This window comes from Silene latifolia, chromosome 11 (assembly GCF_048544455.1).
Source record: "Silene latifolia isolate original U9 population chromosome 11, ASM4854445v1, whole genome shotgun sequence".
Lineage (NCBI taxonomy): Eukaryota > Viridiplantae > Streptophyta > Magnoliopsida > Caryophyllales > Caryophyllaceae > Silene > Silene latifolia.
Genome location: NC_133536.1, coordinates 49,519,438 through 49,540,327, shown reverse-complemented (window position 1 = coordinate 49,540,327; position 20,890 = coordinate 49,519,438).

The following is a 20,890-nucleotide window of genomic DNA, read 5'->3' as shown; positions in this document are numbered from 1 at the left end:
TCATTTATCTTTTACCAGGTCATTTTTAATCCACTTAACCCGTTTAACCAATAAACTATAATGAAATAAAGGAAGAATTTATAAACATATAAACATCCCTATTATATTCCTTTAATGAGATTTATAATGTAGTGTGGATGACACCTACTCCAACATGATATTCCGTGGGTCAACACATGTAACACCCCCATCTACCCGACCAAGGTATTTGGGAGTGTTACCACCACGGTTTCCCGAGGTAGTGAATCAGAACTACAATTAAGTAACTCTTTATATATAATTAATATATTTTATGAATTACAAAGCAGTAAATGAATACAAGTGTGAACAATGCATTATACAACTCGTACAACTCGACTAAAGTCTATGTCATCTACCAACTAGGCAACTTGACTCCAAGGTCCGTGTCTCGTCCCGTCTCCCGCGTGACACCAAAGCCTGGGTAAACAAGCCTGGCGGTTGCTGACTGATGGCACTAGCCATATGACTCGACTTCTTAAGGGTAAATATTTTCCGTCATGTTCTGTATTAGATGCAACTCTTGGTAACAACCCAAGTTATACTTGGCACGATATATGGGAGGCGTGTGGAGTGGTTCGTCTGGGATTGCGAAGACGGATTGGGGACGGACTATCTACACTTGTGTGGCGTGATCCTTGGATTGGTGGGACTCAGACGGGGATGGTTATTTCACCTAGGGGCGATGCTGACCCAAATATGAAGGTGGCCGAGCTATTGATGGAGCACGGGTATGGCTGGGATGACGAGAAGGTTCGAACGCTATTTTACCCCTTTGAGCAAGAACGGATTTTTCAAATACGTATTTCTGAAAATTTACCGAGGGATGAGTGGTTTTGGGCGATGGAGCGAGATGGATGTTATTGCTCTATGACCTTAAGCAACATAAATTGCTCTATTAATGAATTAAAACACACCCCGAATAACTACCTAGTGAACCTAATCCCTAGACCTTTTAATATTATTGAATTCATTTTATTTACCTCGCGATCAGTTGTTAGAAATGAAACAAACAAACTCTTCAAGAAATTGGTTCCTTTTAAGACAAACTTAGTTATTAGCAAATAGAATAATTAACTCGCCTCCCTGTGGATTCGACTCTTACCTACTGCTAGCTACTAGTTAGTTGAGAATAAGATTTATTTTGATAGGCCAATGATTGAAAATAACCTTATTGGTATTGCATAATTAACATGCACATTTATGATCCTCGACATCTTGAGTCATTCACATCCACGACACGAGTAGTGACTTCTGAGTTCTCACAAATAAGAATTAATGGAACAATGAGAGTAATGCAAAAGAAACATATACTCACTGATCTCACTCATTAATAAGCGTCTCCATCAGAGTAGGGAATGACTTGTTCTCCTCTTGAATTACAAGAGTCTACATGTCCACATTCGTTTCTTTTAACTGGGCATAACATGCACCACATCAGATCATAATGCATACAATAACTTGTACGAGGAATGCAAATATTTCAGCTGCATGTTGAACGAATAGAAAGATTAGCTTTACCAATTAATCAAGATCTTCCCCAATTGGTAGAAAAGCTACACATAAAACCATTGAACACATCAATTTTGTCTTATGCCAAAGAGGCATTGTCTTCCACATCCTCTGCATTGTTACTGTTCACATCATACAACAACATTAATCAACCAAAATTTTCCCAATGAATACAACAATTTTGTTTTATGCCACAGAGTATTTCAAAGTTAAAACGGTGAACAAAATAGGACGAAATCATCCCATTTAACAAAGTACAAGTTCTCACTTAAGACATATTAATGAGCCTCGATTGTTAGTTGAACGGACCGAAATCATCCCATTTATTAGTTGGATTATCATTTAAATTCCGACGGGAGATCCATCTGTTTCACAATAATGACTCATACGACGACAGTCTTAGTTGAGTGTGATCAACTGGAGGACCATGAAATCACACTTCTTAGTTCTGTGTTAAAATCATACAGTAATTCCTTTTTTGTCAAGAGATCAAATATGTGGCAACCGCCACTCACCAAGACATGTGCATCAGCCGCCTTAGCGAACCTTATTCAAGTGGCTGCACCTTAAGCTGTTTGATGAATTGTGGTAAGTGCCTCACTAAGCCTTTCGCTTGTGCGACATTTTACAGCTTCATCAAAAGTTGCTTGAAACTCACAACCAGGAACAACTTCAAGCTTTTCAGTAATATGATGAGGAATGGTGTCATACTCACAGGGTTATTAGCTTGTATTCTGAAAATATTATTCAGCCCATGGTAAAAAAAAGTGATGGATCCTGTTCTCCAACGTTCATTATTGAACATTATTATTCAGTCCACGCTAAAAAAAAAGGTATAGAAAAAGCCTATAGAAGCCAAAAAAACCACCCACTCAAATTAACAACCTTAAAACAATGATGTAAGTAAAGTTCACAGTCACTATGACATCAATTTTTCCGGTTACCTTTAAGAGGATTGGTGATAGAGAAATACCGATTGTCGTTAATACTAGAATTAACTATCAAATCTATAAAATATTATTAAAAGGCTAGCCTAAAAATGCCACGTAGACAATGACACATGGGATGAAAAAAAACCACGTACACAATAACAATGTGACTTGGCAAACGAATATGACATGGATTATCTATTATTATTATATTGCATTAATTTAATTCGCTTATTTCCTTTAAAAATCCATCCATATTCCATTAGATTTAAACTTAATTAACTAAAAAAACTATAATAAAAAAATACGCATTAACTATAAGTTAATAATTTCAAGATATCTATATAATAACATAAAAAGCCTAGATTGAGTAGTTAGTAGAATGACACGTGACGCGCAACATTTACATGTTAGATCAATTTTTTATTTAAAAAAAAGTAAAAATAGAAAATGAAAAGGCAAAGTAGTAATCAATAGACTAATTATTCATCTTATTTAAACACTTTCATTTACCATGCATTATTCCACTTAATAATCATTATTTAGTGCTAATCTTTTTACATTCTACCGTTATGAAAAAATTTCACATATAAAATAAAATAAATTGATAATATTCTAGCATATTCCTAGCAAAAACAAATTAATGAAAAATTAATAAAAAGTAATATAAAAAGCCTAGATTGAGTAGTTACTAGAATAACACGTGACGAGCTACATTTACATGTTTGATCAATTTTTTATTTTTTATTTTTTAAAAAAAAGTAAAAATCGAAAATGAAAAGGCAAAGTAGTAATCAATAGACTAATTACTCATCTTATTTAAACACTTTTATTTATCATGCATTATTCCACTTAATAATCATAATTTAGTGCTAATCTTTTTATATTCTACCGTTATGAAAACATTTCACCTATAAAAGAAAATAAATTGATAAAAATTCTAGCACATTCATAGCAAAAATAAATTAATGAAAAAGTTTGTTTATTTTCACCTGATTATTTTATTTGATTTTTTTTTCAACAATTCTCATGTCTTTACTTTGTGGTGTGTAGGAATCAACTGGACAAGAAATGAAGAGATAAGAGAGAAGTAGAAGAAAAGTGGAGAATTCGACAAGCATTTGTATTATATAGTTTGTTTTAGGCATTGTCGAATGTATATAAAGACACTTGATATCGACGACGATTGAATATAATCATCAGCGAATGGTGGTCAAACTTTGGTGAAGGAAATCATCAGCGAATTATTGACAGAAAAAGGCTGTTACTGACGGATTTTGCCCGTCAGTAACCCGCGTTTTCGTAGTAATATAACTTGACTAAATTGTAACTTTAGTTTTTTTAATCTCTTTTCAATAGTGATAGATTATTTTGAGGATGTTTTTAATATATTCATCATTGTTAATGTGTAATAAATTTATTAAGATTGACATTAACAACAAATTACAAATATGACCAGGGCAAGTTGATGTAAATATAGTGTTCTCTATATATTTAATTAAGTTGGTTAGATGGGTAAATCTATATTTTTCTTATGATTTGAATACTAATGAGATGAGATATGATACATTTGATTTTGTTGTCTTATTGTTGCTTTGATGATGAGATGGCAAAAGTACATTGTATATATCGATTTGCGATAATCTGTTTATATTAAATCTCTTAGTATAATTACTTACGTTTTATCCCAAAACAACATAATATTAATGAATAGAATTTCTTTTTTACTTTTAATTTTCAATGTAAGAATGTATATTTTATCTATTTACCCACCTTATTTAAATTATTTTTATTTGATTAAACGTTACAATAGTTAAGAGAAAATGAGTGAAGAATATTTCAAGTCTTAAATATCATCATTATTTCCAAACTAAAAAAAGAGGTATATAAACTATGTTTAATACTACTTATTATTTTTTTAATTAATACGGAGTATCATCATTTTAATAAAGTTGACTAACAAAAATATCAAATTTAACGTTGAACAAAAATGATATCATTTGGTTACAAAAGTAATGAGAATGAGAATAACAAAATAATAGGTTACAATAAAAAAAACAATACTAAAGAATGATGTAATATCGTAAATAATTGAATATCAAGCTACTACAAAAAGTAGTCTAAAAAATTTACGCCAAGAATTAATGAAAAGTTAGAGCTTAACTCTTACACTTTAACAATATGTTATCTCCTATTGAATAAACCACACCCCATCCTTTCAATTTTCCTATCATAATATTGCAATAGTTAGAACCCTACACAAATGCTTTGTGTGTCTTTTCATCTTTTTTAACTTTTAATTCTTTCATTAATTTGCCATAAATTCAAATTCATCATTGTCTTTAAAAGCCCAATCTTTTACTTTTAAAAAATATGAGTATATTAGTATGAGATATCGTGGAGGGTCTCATGTGTCAACTTTATTTTTGTTATCGATTCATAGAAACGACTCATTTTCTAGCTCAGTAAAACATACCTAAAATATGAACGGCTAAAATAATTATAGAGATAGACCACGAATGAAAAATGGAAAAATCATCAAAAAACTAAAGGGAAAAATGCATGAACGATCCTTAAACCGAACCCGTGAATTTCACGGGTCACAAAACTAGTTAACAATTTATAGACCTAACTAGACTCTACTAACTACTAACAATAAGGTAGTAAAATGGCAAATTAGGGTCGAACCCACGGGAGAGACCTTTAACTAAGACTCAAATTGTAAACTATTGACAAACAATCATTAACTAAGACTCCTCTTAACTAATTTAGACACTAATGACAATTTAGACCCAATAATGTAAATTAATCACAAACAATGGGTATTCACAATGTTCAACATGTAGGAAACATAATCATTTGGTTGGAAACAAACATGAAAAAGAGTAAAAGTGGAGACTTTCCTATTGAGACAATTCAACAAACAACTAGTATGCAAGAATCAATATAAGGGAGAAACTTGATGTAACTTGGTTCAACAACTACTTCCTAAGCACAAAGATCATCTCTTTTCTTCCCTCAACAATTACTCAACAACTTTCATAAGATGGTGATTACTTGCTCCTAAGTTAGAGTAGTTAATCCTACCTATATGACCACCCAATTGAAAACCACAAGAAGGCTTACATACAAGAGCATCAAGATCAATTCCAAACAAAAGAAGTCAAGATTAATCCTTTAGGAGGCTTAATCTAACTAACCCAAGGATCAACATGCAAATTCCACTCACAAAGATACAAATTTAAACCAAATTCATAAAGATGCAAGCTTGCTACAAGGGTTGCAATAGTAAGATGATTAACATGCAAGGTTGATCATTCCTAACCCAATAACATCCAACATAAACAAGAATTTCAAGGAATATGCAATAATTATTGAGGAAAGATTGAGAGATTCTTACAAAGCTTAAGGTAAGTAGTGTCTACCAAATTACACCAAACAAAAGGTCTAGCCTTCCATAACCATACATAAATCTAAGATTAATGGCAAGATTGACATCAAAATCAAGCCAAAGATTACAACTTTTCTCCAAAATACCAAGTTCTTCCTTAACATACAAGTTTGAGATTATTCAATAATGATATGATAAACTAGGTCTTCAAACCATGAATTATATATATATGGTTGCACTCCCTTCTAGGTTAAACCTGATTTGGGCTTCCACGAATTGGTTTAAGATGAATGATCAACTCTTGAAGGCTGAGGAAAATGTAGGCCTGCGTCAAACAGCGCAGGCTGCGTCAACAGACGCATGCTGCGTCCTGGACTGATCTCCGCTCCAAAATCTTCATCTTGTTAAGCTTCTTCCACCATTTTGGCCTTCATCCTTATTCACCAAGGGATGACAACTTCTATGCTAGCTCGTTTGGAGCCCGTCTTCACTTGATTGCTTGCTTCGGAGTGTGGTTAGAGGCGCTTGCTCGGGATTCCGAACTCTCTTCTCAAAACCATGCTCCATATATGCATTAAAACACGTTAATCCTAACAACTAATGGATGGGAAGACTAGTTCATTATTCCGATAAAAGACCCTTAAATGAAACCAAACTAGGCTTAAGAAGGCCTTATTGACTCGACACTTTTGACTCTATTAAATTCCCCCACACTTAGACTTTTGCTCGTTCTGAGTAAAACTCAAGGAAGGCACTTGGGTAAGTCTATAGGTGAGTATAGGAGAGAATGATCACTCTTCCCTTTACCACATCCATCTTATGTCTCCCTCATAAACAATCCACCAATTAAAAAAAAATCTAGACTCAAGGTTTTGACTCTCGCGCTCTTCCCTCACACTTCCTCCTTATATCTCCCTCATACAAAGATACAACACACCTCCAACTCCGACTCATTCTAAGTCAACCCTTCTTATATCACCAAGCAAGAGATGGCCACTCTCACCTTATCCCAAGGTGATAGCAAAGTGTCCTAGACAACCTCCTATATCATCACATTACTCCACTTATATCACTCCTTATCAGTCCATGCAAAGTAGGATCATGCTACTTGGTTGAACACACACCTACAAGAATCAACAACACAAGTAGCCAATGCAAAGACCACCAATTTAGAATAATTTTTTTTGTGACTCAAAAAGAAATTAAATCTTAATCTAACCTCCTTCCAAGACTGATGAGTGCCTATTTTGCGTCTATTTCCCCCTTCTTCCCTATGCATTTTCCCCCAAACCTACACGGTTTTGACCCTCCTAGCTTGCATTTTGTAGCTTTAGTCCCGTACTATGATTGTTTATGTCTCCCCTTGCAGGTTTTACGCCCGAGAGGACTAAAGAAGCTAGCAAAGGACCTCACAAGGCAAGCATATGGAAGAAGATTGAAGGAAGGCGTAGAAGGACTCCCAGCCGGCTCACCGGCTGAGAGTCCCTCTATTCGTGCTATGAGAAAGGGAGTGAAAGAGGACTCCTAGCCGGCAGGCCGGCAGCCAGTCCACCGGCTGAGAGTCCCTCCTTGGAGCCGGTCCAGAGCCGGCAGCCGGTCAGCCGGCTTAGCATACCTGGCAACTTAATTCAAATGGAATTTCCAGGGATTTGGCAGCCGGTCCAGGACCGCCGGCCGGCCGGCTCAGGCTCCTTTTCCTCGCATTTCTATTTCCTTGTAATTTTTAACCTAAATGTTTGTAGAACTATAAATACCCCTCTCCTAATTCATTTTAGACACACAACCCTAAATCTGAAATTAACTTTCCTTTAATTTATACAATCCTTCCTTAATCAAAGCACTAATCTTTCCTTAATCAATATTAATTACTTAGTAAAATTAGCTTAGTAGTAGTTATTATCAATTGTTTACATTTGGTTATTGGGGTGTAATTTGGAGATATTGAAGAATCTCTTCATTAATTCAATCAAAGTAACCATCTTTCCTTATTGTTGGTACATTTCTCTTCTTATTTACTTTGTTTAATCAATAATTTACATTTCAATTTGTCTTTTATCATTGTTGAAATTTATACCATGTCTTCCATTTTGATTACTTGTCTTTCTCCAATTATTTGCATGTATCATTTGAATATGTGTGAGTAGAAATCCTCCTAGGGTTTAGGGGGAGTCTAAATGGGATTAATGGGTATGATAAAAAGATTGATATTTGGGTTTTTTGGTGAATTGTTTAGCCTTCTTATGCATGCACATAAGGTGTTTGATGAATTGTATGTTACAAAAGCACATGCCTTTCTTCATTATTTGCTTAATTCCCCTATACATGAAAGTTTATAGAGGGTCTTGTTGTATATTTAGGAGAAGAATTGATACTTAATGAGAGTTAAGTGTCATCTTTAGCAATGTTATTAGGATCGGGATTCTATTTTGAATCAATGGAGAGGGTAGGATCGCATCGGTAGAATAAGATCGTAAAATCGCAAGATTCTACAAACTCATTAAATATAATTTTTTATTTGGTAAAAACTGTTGGGGTTGGTGTCCTTAACAGTTAGTGCAAGGACTTATAAACCTCTAAAAGGATCAAAGGGCATACTTTTGGTATTATTATCAGTTGATCCACGTTTATCAATAACGGTTGGCTTGCTAGATAAGTTTGACGTTATTGTCATACAGATGGCGGTGATCAACTGGTCCCTAAAAGTCACACCTATAGGATACGTTTGAGAGACGTGACGGTATGAAAATACAGTCATGTAGATGCCAAATCTGACTAACCAGTTAGTCCGAGTTATTTGACTAGTAATTAGTCAAAATGTGATGTTGAGATATTATATTTAATACGGATTAAATATCATGGGCTAAGGCGAATTAACCAGTTAATTCGTAAAATTAAATATAAGCGATTTATATTTAATTAATGTATATTGAATAAATTATACAATATCGTCTTTGTCGGACATGTATTAATACTTCAACTAACCCGTGTTATTAGTTGATGTTCTAATAGCCGATAACCGATGACGATAAGTAAAAACCGCGTCATATACACTTAGCGAGTTTTAGACCGGACCGCGAGCTTAAGTGAAGAGGAAATTAAAAAGCCCGCGAGCTCTCCTCTCACTCGGTTTGGCCGAGCCTCACATAGACAAAAGGAGAGTTTCTCCTCTTGTCTAACCTAATTCATTTTTGCCAAAAAATTATTAGGGTTTTGAAGAGCATTCTCCTCTGAAAAACCGAGATCTCTCATCTCGAAAAACTCACATCAGTTCTCCCAATATTGCAAGGCAATCGGAGAACACCATCTAGCACAAGGGCATATCTCGGACAAGTCTTGGGTGCAACAATTAGGAGGGAATCTCGTTTGATTTCTGTTCTTTACGCCGTGCATCAAAGGACCCGAGGTTGATTCTTTATACTTATCGTTTCATTGCTGTATTTACGTTTTATGACAATAATTCACATGCTAAATTTACGTTATAGTCCTAAATTTAGAGGGTCTTATACGGATATTACCCCACAAGTGGTATCAGAGCGAGGCCACGTAAATTTTCATTGTGATTTTTCATAAAAAACGATTTTGAAACGACTGTTGTGTCTCGAATACCGTGCCATGTATACACGGCTTGTTTTTTTTTTATACCGTGACATGATTTTACACGGTTGTTTTGTGTGATTTTCGATTTGTTCTTTTACATATTGTTGTTTTATACAGAGATTATAACAATATGTCAAGTTTTGTCAATTGTTAAATTTGTTTTGATGCGTTTTTGATCAAAATTGCATTTGATTTTGTCTCGAAAATCTGTTTTCGCGAGGGTTTTGTATTTTCCAGAATTTTTGACCTCGATCGAGCATGTTTTTACTCGATCGAGTGCTTTTTCTGCCTTGTTTTTGTTCGATCGAGTCCCTGCTGTACTCGATCGACCCTTTTCAAAACCCTCCGCTTCGATCGAGATGTCCTCGCACTCGATCGAGCAGATTTCTTCGATAAAGTACTCGATCGACCACCAGTTGATCGATCGAGCATTTCTGTTTGGCAACCCTATCGATCGACTTGTCATTCGATCGATCGAGCCCTTTTGTTCCTCGATCGAGCACTTATGTCCCTGGATCGAGGGATTTTAGTTCTGGCAGCTTTGAAAATTTATTCTTTTTGCTTTAAATTTTCTTTTGGCTTCAATATGTACATTATACGGATATTGTACACTCGCTATGATTGTGAAACGGTTCACACACGTACCATTAAGTTATTTTAAAGCGTATTTAAAGTAACGGATTGTAATGGATTAAAATTAAATGATAGAAGCGGTTTTATCACATGAATTTTAATCATTAAAAGGTGGTTTGGATAAATTTAACATAATTACAGAATTATGTCACGAATGAATTGTTTTTAGTTGATGCATTTAATTATCGTTTTGTTGAATGCCTTGAATGCCTTTTATTACGTATTTATTTATTTTTGCAAACGGTTGTAACTTAGTGTGGCCTTAGTAGAACGTGTTACCGTAATGATGGAACACGGTCTTGATTGTATTTTGAGATCTCGTATCTCCGTTTTGGGATTTTTTCACTTGTAATTACAGTTTTTAATTAGAATGTAAATAGGTTTATATTTGTAATTTTAAATTGTAATTTTTGAGAAGACCAAAGATGGAGACCGGATGCTCACTCCCGCTACTTGGATCAAGATGGAACATCAAGACAAGCTTCTCGGGTCCAACGGTGGATTCCAAAGTTGTTTTATGTTTTGTTTTACTAGGATAGGCCACACTAGTAACTTTTATTTACGTATTGCATTCTTTTATTTATTTTTCGTAACGATAATATGCATCATATTCCGCCTAAAAACCAAACCACCTAAATTATTGCATGAAAACTGACACATATAGAGGTCACGAGTTAGTTTTCATTGACATTCTCATGTCACACGTTTTTTAAGCCATCACTCAAATTGATTCATTCACGCAGACGCTAGTTATTCGTTCACTTAAAATGAATTATAATTAAGTTGATGGGATCTTCCTCGTATAAACAAAATTGAGAACGGTCTTTATAGGTCAAACTCCAATGAGTCCCTTCTTCGTCGGTAGGCATAATATGACCCCTTCTACGTCGGGTAAGTTGGAACCGATTGACCTATTTTATCTCAACACTATGGTCACTCGTACGATCCTGTGACCATGGTGGACTATAGATAGGATTTACGGAAATCTATCGACCAAGAGTTCTTCCGGAAGAATTAGCTAAACAGTTGGCTTATCAATTTACAGAAATTGAGTCTTGGGATCACTTGTATCATTCTTGAGGGAGATCAATTATGCAAGTGCGAGAGTCTACATGTTTAAAAAGAATTTTAAAATAGACTTAAATCACCTCGATGAGTTGCTTATTTCGTTTTGTTTTTCTTTCTTTTTCAGTGTAGATCACGAACTTTTAAACTACTTAATAACAAATGGTGGTTCTACGATAACCCAATGCCAAGTGCCACATTGGACCGTGAGTCCTGGCTTCGGATCTTCATGAATCGATGAATCGTCTACTCGATCAAGAATGATGGATCCAACTTCGCGGACTGGGAGGCGGCATTACGGAATGAATGCCGCCGACGGAAGCTCAAATATCTCTTGGAGCCCATCCCGGCAAACCCAGGTCCCACGGCTAGAGTTGCTGAAATCACCAAGTTTAATGATTTCTGTATGGAAGCGGGTGCGATTAAAAACGTACTCATTTTTGCAATGGAACCCAATTTGCGGAAACGCTTCATAGCCCATGGTGCAAACAAGATTTTCACCACGCTCACTAAGGAATTCTCGAAAGCACCTAGAATCGTGACCTATGAGCATACCACTCGCTTCTTTGATGCGAGACTCCAGAAGGGCCAACCGGTTAGCCCACACATTCTCAACATGATTGAGAATGTCGAGAAACCGGAGACCTTTAATCGTAACATCAGCGAGAACATTGTTATCGACCGCATATTTCACTCACTCCACGATGGTTATTCGCAATTTAGAGCGAATTACTATATGAATGATTTGAAGAAAACTCCGCATGAACCGCACTCCTCCTCGCATGCACCGAGAAGGACATGAAGTTCAGTGGGAGCATGAAACAGGATGTTCTCGTTGTGTCAAATAAAGGGAAGGGTAAGGGCAAAGCTCGGCAAACCTAGCGAGAGGTAAGGCGAAGTTCAAGAAGTCGGGTTCAGGTAAGAGTGGGCCTGGTGAGTCGAGCACCTCATCAGGCGTGACAAAGAGCAAGAATGAAAACATGGAATGCCATCATTGCCACAAGATCGGGCATTGAGACGCACATGTCCTGTTTATCATGAGGACTTAAAGGCAGGTCGTGTTAAACCTGTTGGTATGTCTTCCTCTTCTTCTACTTTTATTCATATGATTGAGATTAACCACGCAAGTTACGGAACTTGGGTACTTGATACTGGTTGTGGTTCTCATCTCTGTAATCATGTGCGGGGCTCAAACATCGAACCCCTCGTAAAGGGTGAGGTGGACTGCGTGTTGGGAATGGAGCAAGAGTAGCGCCATCTCAAAGGGGACATATGTGATCCAGCCTTCCCGGATTTGAGTTGTCATTATATGATCGCTATTATGTACCTAGTCTTTCGAAAAACATTATTTCGGTTTTCGCACTTGATAAACTTGGTTTTTCATTTGTAATAGAAAATAATACTTGCATTTTCTCATTACACGATATGATTTACGGCAAGGCAGTCTCCATGAACGGAATTTATGTTTTAGATCAGACCACGGAAATATTACACGTAATGAATAAAAAGTTAAAGGTTGGTGACAAAGATCAAACGTATCTATGGCACTGCCGTATGGGACACATTAATGAGAAACGCGTAAAACAGCTCATCAAACATGGAGCTATCTCGGCCTTTGATTTTCAATCATTTGGCACGTGTGAATCATGTCTCATCGGTAAGATGACTCGTATTTCCTTCAAAGGTGTTGGAATGCGCTGGCCGACCTATTAGGACTCATACACACGGATGTATGTGGCCCTATGTCAATCACCGCACGAGAAGGCTATAGGTATTTCATCACTTTCACGGACGACTTAAGTAGATATGGCTATGTCTACTTAATGAAGCACAAAAGTGAATCCTTTGAGAAATTCAAAGAATACCGAGAATAGGGCACAGAACCTATTGGGTAGAAAGATTAAAACACCGCGTTCAGATCGTGGTGGCGAGTATCTTTCTCACGAGTTTGATCAACACCTCAAAGACTGTGGGATTGCCTTACAGTTAACTCCACCTGGAACACCTCAATTGAATGGTGTGTCCGAACGGAGAAATCGAACACTACTTGATATAGTTCGATCCATGATGAGTCACACGGTTTTACCTGATTCGTTATGGGGTTATGCTCTTTTGTCAGCCGCTCTAATACTTAACCGAAGTCCGTCTAAAGTTGTTGACAAGACTCCATATGAACTATGGAAGGGAACGGTCCCTAACTTGTCCTTTATACGGGTTTGGGGCTGCGAGGCTTATGTCAAGTGGAGACACGAGGATAAGCTCGGCCCGCGATCGGTCAAGACATACTTTATAGGTTATCCTAAAGGAACGCTTGGTCATTACTTTTATTCGCCAACCGAACAACGTGTTTTTGTTGTGGCTAGTGCGACATTCTTAGAGAAGGAATTTCTCGAGAATGCAAAGAGTGATAGAACCTTCAAACTGTCGGAGATTCCAGAACCAAGTACCGAGCAACTATTGGAGGAACCTATTACTTCAATCCCGGCTGCGGTTAACATTCCTGAGGAACCTAGGAGGTCGGGAAGAGTCTCTATTCCTCCGGACAGATACATTGGTATGGTCGAGGAACATGACATAGATGACGTTCTACTCTTAACGAGTAGTGAACCCGCAACCTATAAAGGTGCCATGACTAGTTCTGACTCAAAGCTATGGCTTGAAGCCATGCAATCCGAGATGGACTCCATGTATGAGAACAACGTATGGGATCTTGTTGACTTACCTGCTAAAGTTCGTCCCCTTCAATGCAAATGACTTTACAAGATAAAGCATTCTGTGGAAGGTCAACAAGATATCTATAAAGCACGACTAGTTGCTAAAGGTTTCACCCAAGTGCCAGGTTTGCACTACGATGAAATTTTCGCACCCGTAGTCATCTTTGCGTTCCATTCGGATTATCTTAGCGATTGCCGCTTTTCATGACTATGAAATTTGGCAAATGGATGTGAAAACCGCCTTCTTAAACGGCTTTTTGGAGGAAGAGTTGTACATGGTACAACCCGAAGGTTTCATCGATCCACAACATCCTAAGAAAGTATGCAAACTTAAGCGTTCCATTTATGGACTTAAGCAAGCATCTCGGAGTTGGAATCATCGCTTCGACCAAGTGATTAAAGAAAATGGATTTACTCGATCGGTCGAGGAACCATGTTTATATATCAAGTCGAGTGGGAGCAAGATTGTTTTCCTAATATTGTATGTTGACGACATACTCCCGATTGGGAATGACATACCTCTCTTAACTTCGGTGAAAGTATGGTTGAAAAACCATTTCCGGATGAAAGATCTGGGTGAGGCGCAAAGAATTCTAGGCATCCGTATCTATCGAGATAGATCACGACGGATGTTATCTCTCGATCAGAGTCTTACATAGACAAAGTCCTAGAGAGATTCAAAGCATGACTAACTCCAAGAAGGGGTTCCTTCCCATGGCTCCTGTGGGTGCATTTGAGCAAGTCTCGGCACCGGAGACACCGGAAGAGAAAGAGCGCATGACACGGATTCCTTATGCTTCGGCTATAGGATCAATCATGTATGCCATGATATGCACACGTCCGGACGTGGCATATGCATTGAGTATGACAAGTCGATTCCAACAAAGATCCAGGTGAACCACATTGGTTGGTGTCAAGAACATTCTTAAGTACCTACGGAGGACTAAAGATTGGGCATTGACTTATGGAGGCGAACAAAAGCTATGCGCAACCTAAGATTCTGCAGATGCTAGCTTCCAAACGGATCGAGATGACTCGAAATCTCGACCTGGATTCGTTTTTACTCTTAATGGCGCTGCGATCAGTGGAAGAGTTCGAAACAAATCGTTACATAAAGAGATTCTACGATCGAGTCCGAGTACTATGCCGCGTCCGAAGCTACAAAGGAAGCGATATGGATGCGTCAATTCTTACATGGGCTATCCGTAGTGCCTAGTTCGAATGACCCGATCACCATCTATTGCGACAATAGTGGTGCCATCTTCCAAGCTAAGGAGCCAAAGTCTAGCAACAAGTCTAGACATGTACAACGGAAAGCTCATCTAATCCGGGATTACGTGGAGCAAAAGGAAGTAGTGATAGAAAAGATTGCTACTGAGATGATAACATATGAGATCCTCTCACTAAAGCATTACGACAAGATAAGCATGAAGGGCATGTTAATTCCATGGGAATTAAACGTGTTCCTAAGTTGTAGTACTCTTTTATGGATCAGATTCATTCTCTCTTGTACTCTATACGACATCATCGTTTTGATATTTTATATATATTTTGTTTTTCATGTGGATTTGTACGACAAATTTTGAACACCACAAAGTGAACTGAACGAACATTATATTTTTCAGTCCTTAATTGCCCACATGAGCTGATAACTCGGCAATTATTTTGTGACGTTGGTTGATGGTGGGTTCAACGAGCCATAAGTCAACCGGTTGACTGACCAATCACAGAGGCGATTTATACGGATATTTCGTAGGACACAATTGTGACATCGACGTGGAGTCCTAAATGTTTTGTAACATTCGGTGCCAGGTCGTGGATAGGACCTCCATGGTGATCCAAAGAGTCGATTCTTTTGACTATCGACTGTCTCTTGAGACTAAGGCAGATTTTGGGTGACTTTGGTTTCTTTCTCACGGTCATCCGTAACAGGGGGCCAAGTAGATTTTTTCTGGGTCATTTCATGCTGTGCTTAGATCGGAAGGAGTCGAGTTGAAGGAAATATTCAGCCTTTATCAGGTACTCGATATTTCTCAGGGCCACTCGAGGAGTCAGAATCGAAATGCATGGCCATGCTCGAATACGGATTCGTTTTATCAGTTAAGTTACTCTCTAGTCGGGGAAACCACTCTAGATACAGATCGATTGTAAAATACGACCTTTGTGGATCCGGATCTGCAAATTGTTTTACATTGAGTGGGAGAAATTTTAAATGAATATGAGAATCGGTTATCGCACATACACTTGTACGGACAAGTGGGAGTTTGTTGGAGCTTGTGTCCTCCAGTTAGTGCGGATAACGTCATTGCACATACACTTGTACGGACAAGTGGGAGCTTGTTGGGGTTGGTGTCCTTAACAGTTAGTGCAAGGACTTATAAACCTCTAAAAGGATCAAAGGGCATACTTTTGGTATTATTATCGGTTGATCCACGTTTATCAATAACGGTTGGCTTGCTAGATAAGTTTGACGTTATTGTCATACAGATGGCGGTGATCAACTGGTCCCTAAAAGTCACACCTATAGGATACGTTCGAGAGATGTGACGGTATGAAAATACAGTCATGTAGATGCCAAATCTGACTAACCAGTTAGTCCGAGTTATTTGACTAGTAATTAGTCAAAATGTGATGTTGAGATATTATATTTAATACGGATTAAATATCATGGGCTAAGGCGAATTAACCAGTTAATTCGTAAAATTAAATATAAGCGATTTATATTTAATTAATGTATATTGAATAAATTATACAATATCGTCTTTGTCGGACATGTATTAATACTTCAACTAACCCGTGTTATTAGTTGATGTTCTAATAGCCGATAACCGATGACGATAAGTAAAAACCGCGTCATATACACTTAGCGAGTTTTGGACCGGACCGCGAGCTTAAGTGAAGAGGAAATTAAAAAGCCCGCGAGCTCTCCTCTCACTCGGTTTGGCCGAGCCTCACATAGACAAAAGGAGAGTTTCTCCTCTTGTCTAACCTAATTCATTTTTGCCAAAAAATTATTAGGGTTTTGAAGAGCATTCTCCTCTGAAAAACCGAGATCTCTCATCTCGAAAAACTCACATCAGTTCTCCCAATATTGCAAGGCAATCGGAGAACACCATCTAGCACAAGGGCATATCTCGGACAAGTCTTGGGTGCAACAATTAGGAGGGAATCTCGTTTGATTTCTGTTCTTTACGCCGTGCATCAAAGGACCCGAGGTTGATTCTTTATACTTATCGTTTCATTGCTGTATTTACGTTTTATGACAATAATTCACATGCTAAATTTACGTTATAGTCCTAAATTTAGAGGGTCTTATACGGATATTACCCCACAAAAACACATAATTGTGAATCAAAACACTTATTTATTAATATTTATTTATAAAATATTGGTAATTAATGGTTTTAGTATAATTGTATGAACATGTTTCTACAACATACACGAAATTTAGGTTTTAAGGTGTCATTATATAATAATATATAATAATATTATTATTATGGAATCGGATCGTAGGATCGTAAAATCGTAGAATCGTGTTATGATCCCATCTCTAAAAATTTTCAAATTAATAGGATCGTAAGATTCTACAACTATGATAGAATCGTAGGATCCAGGATCGGTCAAGCATATTTGGATCGTAAAATCGTAGAATCCTTGGATCGAATCGCGATTCTGACAACAATGATCTTTAGGAAGGTCAATACATTGATTGTTTTTCCTAGGCTAACCCTTACCCTTAACCCATTAAATCACCATGTTTATCCTTACCCCATTTAGATGAACCCAAAAGCCCTAGTCTTTAAATCAATCGTTTACACTTCATCTCAATTGCTTGTCTTAGTTTATATTTAGTTGTTTAACTTTGAATCAACTCCCTTCATTTTCCCGACTAAACTAGACTCGTATTAAACTAAGTAGAAACCCCACCATCCTCGTTGTTCGACCCCGATTTATACTACTAAATTGGGTTTACAAATTTTGTTGGTGATAAGAAACGACGACACTACATACACCATATTTCTTATCTATCAAATGGCGCCGTTGCCGGGGATGGCGTTAGGTTATATTTAGTTTATTAAGAGTCTTAGCTTTAGTTTTAGCTTAATTGTTTGTTTGCTTGAGTAGTTGTGTGTTCCCGTGTAGAGTGCGTGGTTTTTGTCTTTCCCTAGTGTGTAAAAACACTAGGAGACTAACGGTTCACCGAGTTGCATGCCTAGGAGAAATCACCAAGCCTTGATTTTCAACTCTGACCCCGAGAGGCTCTTCCGGATCTTAAGGAATAGGACCCTAGCAAGAGTTCGAAATTTTCCTCCAACAACTTTTGACCAAGCTACTTCACCCACCCATCACACCATTGAAACACCAACCCTTATCCAACCAACCAACACAATTGAGACTCCAATAGAAAATCATTTTCACAACTTTCTAATTCCAAGTCCACCTCAATCACCACCCCCTCAAATATCAAACCCACCACCACAAATGGCTCTACGAGACCACAATCGCCCCAACCACAATGATTCTTGCAATCCAATTAATTTTGGCGCCTTGGCTCCCAATGGTGTCGGTTAAAACTCGTCGTCAAAAGCTACCTAACCAAAACAAAATTTATAACTTCACAAACTACTCTTAGCAAAGAGGTAAGTAAAGGTCGGATCCCAAGGGACGGGTATTGATGTAGGATTTTTAATTGCAAATGGTTGTGTCTTAGGGTGTCACAATTTGGGTTGAGATAGGAGATCAACTAAACTAATCAACAATATAAAAGCAAGGTAATAAAAACAAGCAAGGTGATTAAAATGAGATGTAAACAATTGATTAAAAGCACTAGGGTGTCATGGGTTCATAGGGGATTCATGGGAGTTGATCATACAAACATGTTCTCTACTAGATGCAAACACTTATTGTTGTGATGGGATCGAGTTGGTGTATAAGCTCACAATACCTAAGAAGATTTGGGTCCCGGAGCCGAATCGATTAGATTGTACAACACCTACAAGTCGACTTAGTCCTTCCTTTTAAACTATATGCATGGTCTAATGAGATTCAAGTTGGTGTATAAGCTTACAAGTCTCATTGAAAAGATAGGTGATGGGTAAAAAAAATGTAAGGATTCATAGGATCGCATTTCATCAAACATAACATGTGCATAAGTTGAAATCACAGCAAGCAAGCACATTAATTATGGAAACATATTAGATTAAGCATGAATCAATCCCCATGTTGGTTTCCCCTGATTCCCCATTAACCCTAGTTAAGGAAATTACTCACTCATTATCAAGTTTAACATGCTAACAAGGTTGTCAATCATACTAGCAAAGCAAAACATGATGAATAAATGAAAGTGATTAATAATAATTAAACAAGGTTAAGAGAGAATTATACCTATGAAGATGATTCCAAATAATAAAGCAAAGAATAATAGAAGTACTTGATGATTGATGGAAGGTTGTCAATCCTCCAAATAAACCCAAATAATCTTCTAATTACCCAAAATAAATGAAGAACAATAGAGAAATTAAGGAAAGATTATTGAAGAGTCTATCACACCCGAAATACTCGAGAGGGGGGGGGGGGGGGAATTGAGTATTTAAAAATTATGCCTACTTTTTATTTTATATCAAGGTAATTAATTACTTAAAGTTTATTTATTAAACTTTAACTAATTAACTAAATGATTATGAACGTAATGAAATGAATGAAATGAACACTGCAAGAACACACGATATTTGAAGTGGTTCAGCTTCACACGTCGAAGCCTACGTCCACTATTCTCGATTAATAATCTTAGTACCTTTTTCCGGATTACAAAATTATCAACTCAACTCGTATAGCTAACTCTAGCTATAACTCAATTTGAATATCACTAGATATTCGGTTTTGACTATCTTAAGTTACTAAGAAAGCACTTGATTGTTCTTCTAAGTGTTCACACAATTGAACGAGTAAGAAACAATATGAAGTACTATTATCTTATGACGTAACCTTAAGAAAAACATGCAAATTAAAGAGCACGACTTTTCGCAAGGTTTTCCAAACGCAAAACAAGAAAAATAACCAATTGAAAATTAAACTCAATTTTGTTTGCAAGGGATTTTTAATATTTCGAAAAGCTTAACTGGAATATAGAATGATCATGTGTTTTTGTAGTAGAGGAGAGAACTAGGGTTTGCACGAAACCCTAGGATGCCGTGAGATAGGCGGCATACCTTGCAAGAGATAAATCTTTATCTCTTTCCTAATTCAATCCAAGATATTATAGTTTAGGTAAATAAAATAAAAGTGAATCTTATTTTTTCTATAACTATATCTTTAAGATTTTCAGATAAGTAAACAAATTAAATCATGTATAAATTTAAGATAAGAAAATATCTTATAAAAATATAAGCTAGATTTAATTAGATAGGTTACTTGTACTAGAGGACTTTGTAAAACCTAAAGGTTCAAGGTCAACGACCGAAACCCTAGGCCCGTGTCCATCTAGACGAAAATCCCTCTTCTTGAATTAGGGTTAGGTTAAGATAAACTAGCAAACCTTAGGTAGCATGACGACCCATAAGTCGTTTTACTAACCAATAGAGATATGCAAGTTATCCATTATAACAACCCATATATCAACTCCACTATAGATACACATGATTTCGAAATATGTTTAAAGAACTTTATCCTTTGAAAAATGATTTTAAAACTATTAAAATCGTGCTATTAAAATGCTACCCAAAGTTATAGTAGAAACAGCTATAACTTTAAGTTTGGTAAGTAAAGTTATAGGTGAAATAGCTATAACTTTACCTTCCCAATATTCTTTTCTTAAGATACCGTCATTAGATGAAGACCTATATTATCTAATCTTTCTGGAGATCTTCAGTGATAGGATCTTCTTTTTATCTTGACCAAAAGCTCTTCATCTTGAATTTGTTAAAGACTTGATCTTAGCCTTTTGCTTGAGTGATCATCATACTTGAAACTTGTTACAGTTACTATGACGCTTTAAGAATCTTCAATGTTATAGCTCAAGCTGCTATAACATT